This window comes from Athene cunicularia (genome assembly GCF_003259725.1).
Source record: "Athene cunicularia isolate RWA chromosome 5 unlocalized genomic scaffold, athCun1 chr5_part2, whole genome shotgun sequence".
Taxonomy (NCBI): domain Eukaryota; kingdom Metazoa; phylum Chordata; class Aves; order Strigiformes; family Strigidae; genus Athene; species Athene cunicularia.
In genome coordinates this window covers 2,397,193-2,401,578 of record NW_020799102.1, presented here as the reverse complement: position 1 = coordinate 2,401,578, position 4,386 = coordinate 2,397,193, and the positions used below count along the sequence as shown (strand labels likewise).

General features: G+C 38.6%; 1 long non-coding RNA gene across 1 annotated transcript in view; it reads right to left on the bottom strand.

Annotated features, from left to right (window-relative positions):
* The window catches only part of LOC113481119, a 4,813-nt gene extending 1,062 nt beyond the window's left edge, over nt 1–3,751 (bottom strand). The window contains exons 1-2 of the long non-coding RNA XR_003398606.1: nt 3,741–3,751; nt 969–971 (exon numbers count right to left, since the gene is read on the bottom strand). This is a non-coding gene — a long non-coding RNA (uncharacterized LOC113481119). The remainder of the gene's footprint in view (nt 1–968; nt 972–3,740) is intronic.
* Between the last annotated feature and the right edge of the window lie 635 nt (nt 3,752–4,386).

The following is a 4,386-nucleotide window of genomic DNA, read 5'->3' as shown; positions in this document are numbered from 1 at the left end:
GGGGGCGGGGTGGGTGTGTTGTTTGTGTGTGTTTTGTTTAAAGCATCTTTGGAGCACTTTTTTCCAGGAACATGTTAAGTTCTTCCTGGTGAACATATTGCTCAAAGGAAACCAGTCTGTTGCCTAAAAGTGCAAAGGCAAACCCAGGAGTTCTGAGTTCAGTTTGAGAAGTGAACACTTAAATTCACCTCATGAGGCGATCCACCTTCTCTTTAAACTATAAGGGACAGATGCTCACCCCATGTAAACTGTCAGCATTTCACTGGAGTCCTTGGTGTAAACTGTCAGCGCATCAAGGTCAGGATTTGCCTTGAGTCATCTCGTCTCTCAAAATACAGACTGAACAGAGCTCAGGTAAAGACATTTTTATACCTGTAATGGTAAATAAAAATATTCAGGCTTGACAATACTCTCAAGAGCAGTAAGAGATCAGTCTGCCCTCATACACACTGCTTACCCTCTGAGCAAAGTAACAATCCAGCAATTGTTTGTGGTTACAGAAGATCTCCAGCTTAAACAGTGCCAGGTAGGAAGTGCAGATTGAGACTTTTCGAGGTACTTCGCTCCCTCCTTCATGAGTACACATATACGACTCGGCACTGCTCAGGACTAAGAAAATCAAACACTTGCAGAGACTTTTAAACTTCAACTTACCTGCAAGGCCAATTCTTTCTTATAACAACTAAGTACTTCACACATTGTACTACATGTCCAGATGTCTACTCAGGCAAGAAGGACCTTTATTTGGTGCATATGATGTCACATATCTCCACTTTCATATGGGTTTATACAGTAAAATTAATTTCAGTAATACTTCTGCTGACACTGACTGTATGGGAAATACACTTCAGACAGGAAGAGAACTAAAAAAGAAATCCAGTTGAAAAAACACTGTATAACAGTTAAAAAATTTGAAATTATTTTACAAAAACAAAGGAATAAAATATAGTCAGTATAAACACACAGACATTCTGTAAAGGAAATATATCCTGGTGTCCTTGCCCCATGTCAATGGCCCCATCTTGTGTCCCAGTTATTTTTAAAGCAGGCTTTATCCAGTAAATAAGGATGGAGGTAGGGAAGAGAATGGAATAAAACCCCACCAGTCTCCTCTTAGGAAAATAAGACTTAATTAAAAAGTCTGCCATTGTTCTGCACTTAATTAGGGCTAACACAGCTGTTAATAAGTTTCTGATTGATAGTAAACCTGATGTCTGCACAGAAAACTACTTACTTGGTTCAAAGATGCTGATAGTTTCATACAGAAAAAAGATTCTGTTTTGTAATTGTGCATAATGTTAATATTTGAAACATCCTTAAGGGTGATTGTACCTATTAAAATTTCATATGTGAAATGAGAAATAAATGAATTGATGTTGCATTTTTAAAGGATCAGATTACTGTTGATTAAAGCTTTGTCTACACTCGAAATTTCCCAGTAGAACAGCTCTACTGGTTGTTGTAATAATAGAACAAGCAGACATAGGCTGCCAGCAACCGCTGTTTAAATTGCAATGTCATACAGACCTGATCTGTAATGGATTATACAAGACTGTGGATATAATGTGGCTGTAACAGTTAATACTGCCAACCTAGCTACTCTTACTGAGTGTAATAGAAAAAGATGGAACAAAAAGTCACTATAGATGCAGTTGGAAATTTAGTACTTGTCAGTAAAGCTGAGATATAGATCAGAGTATTTATGCACAGCATGGTAATCTGAATGCTACCACGAATTCTTGTCCTACCGGAGAAGTTAAAAATGTCAAGCAACAGTAAGTGAAGGGGAAGATGAAGTTGAAGGACAGAGCAAGAGAGGGAAAGATGAATAAAATTATTTGGAAGTAGAGGGAGAATCATTTGAGGATGGTAAACTTCATAGAAATAGAGGGGAAGAGAAACAGGCCTCTAGAGGGAAAGGAGAAATAAGAAATTCCCATGCAAGCTACTTTTAATTTTTCAATAGTGCTCCTCCATGTACCAAATACAGCGAAGAGACTAAAGTAAGCTCTGAGGGTTGAAAGGGAAACACAGAGAAAAGCCACATCAAAAGGAGAAACAAGAAAGAGATTTGTGGAAGAAGAAAAGAAATCTTTTGACAAATGAAAAAAATCAACAGAGAAATGTAGGTATTGAAAAGGAGTGAAAAAAGGCATAAAGAAGAGGATAAGGAAGAAAAAGGAAAAATGCATGGAGCTTATTATAAGAGCTCTGTTTTGTTTAACAAGAGGTTTAACGCTAGGAGTCACTGACATGAAAGTTTCTTCTCCAGTTTTTGTGAAGATGATGTTCTACTCTTCTGCAATTCCAACACAAGCTCAACCACTTGGCACCTCCCAATCACTCCCATCCACAGTCTGGCAACATCGCCCTTGAGATACATCCAGCCTGTATCCTAATTCCTCACCCTCTTCTCTCCCTGTAACCTGACACAGCTCAGCTTTGGGCAGGAGGCAGGTTACAAGCCAGGGATCTGACAGGCTGCTGACCTCTTCCACCTGAGCCCCACAGCCCTCCACTGTACATCATCAAAATGCACCAGCACGTCAGGGCAACGCTGGACATACGTGAGACTTACACAGGGCAACACAGGGCATATATCCTGTCTGTGGCAAAACCTGTGAGGAGCTGTGGAAACAGAAATGTACCTAGGCAAAACAGAACATAGAAAATAAATCCAGAAGTGAAGAGGAGAGGTTAATTAAGTCAGAAAAGGGGAGTTCAATGTCAAATCTGTTGAGGAGCCAGCCACAAAAAGTGTGCTCTAACCCAAATATTTTAAGATTGACAAAGCTGGGAAATTATTTAAGACCTCAGGATAGGCGAATGCACCCACAAGAAGTAAAGAGCTCACTCTCTAAAGGTAAATTATACTTAGTGTGTTCCGTTAATGCTGTAAAAATGACGTAACCCTTTGATGTGAAGTAGTGCATTTTCAGGCTTCCTTGGTTCAAAAGTGCGGCAGTGGTAGAAAGTGTCAGCACGTCCGCTGGGCGTGTGGAAATTTTATCTGTGTTACAAAAAAGTGTGCTTGATAACAGAATACCAGCACCCACAATACTGTGCCCCATCAGGGAAAGAAGTTTACCACTATGCAACTACAGTGATGAGGTAGGACTGCCACGAGGTTGGCTAATGATGCAGCCAGTGTTTTAATAGTGAGTCCAGACATGCCCTTCAAATGACTGTCTCACTAAATGAAAAGAATGAGCACTGTCGGTTAACAGCCAAGGAGACAGTTATTCAGGCCACAATCTGACCTAACATTTTGGTGTCATGAGAAGCAGAAAGCAGTCTGGACTTTGTAAGAGATTTGAACCACATCAAATAAAAACACTGTGATTAATAGAGCTCATATGTGAAGTAGACTTCCCTTGCTACTGTGTGAGTGCACAACAAAAAGAGAAGGGACAACTTTCCCCTTAAAGTGAAATTCTTACTGAATTCTGACAGAAAAGTACAGAAATCTGTGACTTCCTCACAGTCTGCGTTTTGTAGAACACCCCTTTTGTGCCCAGCTCCTCAACAGACATGACTTTGATCTGATCTGGAAAACAGAAACTAGAAAATTAATACTCCCCAAAAGGTGTCAGATTATAGACAGTGAGAATGAGTAATATATTACCCTTTTAATATTGTATAATGTCAAAAAAAGGCTCTTATTTCGTTTACTGTAAATAAGATCTCTCCAAGTTTTCACATATGTACAGAGAAAGATTTTGGCCTTATAACAGAAATACTTCACACCTAAATAAAATCAAGGCTGTAATGTCTGTAAGAGGAATTTCAAAGTTATTTGGAGATCAAAAGATATTTAAGTACGTAGCATCTCCTCGGACTGATATTCTCAGCAGAATTGCTTGAATAAGCCGTAACACAGACTGTACATATATTTAAGGAAATTTTGCTCACATCATGTACCACAATGCCAGCCTACTGGAGAGACCTGTCCTTAGAGATGGCTTTGTCTTTGAAACAGTAAATCACATTGCAATTTACACATATGTATAATAAACCTAAGCTTAATGGTAGCTCATCCTTTTGAAAATGAAGATTAATTAACTTGTAAAGGCCATTTCTCTAACACCTGTTTTATTTAAGGAATTTAATCAACACACCAGAAATTCAGCAGTGAGAACCATAGCAATTCCATTGTACTTAAAATACATTTCCTATTTGTCAAGCTTTAAATAAGTTCTACTTAAAAATAAGCAATTGACAGCAACCTAAAATAGCAGTAACAAATTCCATAGACTGAAGCGCTTGTGCTATAATGCCTCAAGCAAATTTATAAGCAATTTCCTAGAGTATTCTCAGAGTGTAAAGCATGCAGTTATCAGGAATCCCTATTACAGATTCTGGCCTCATTTTTTCCCCCTAAATGTT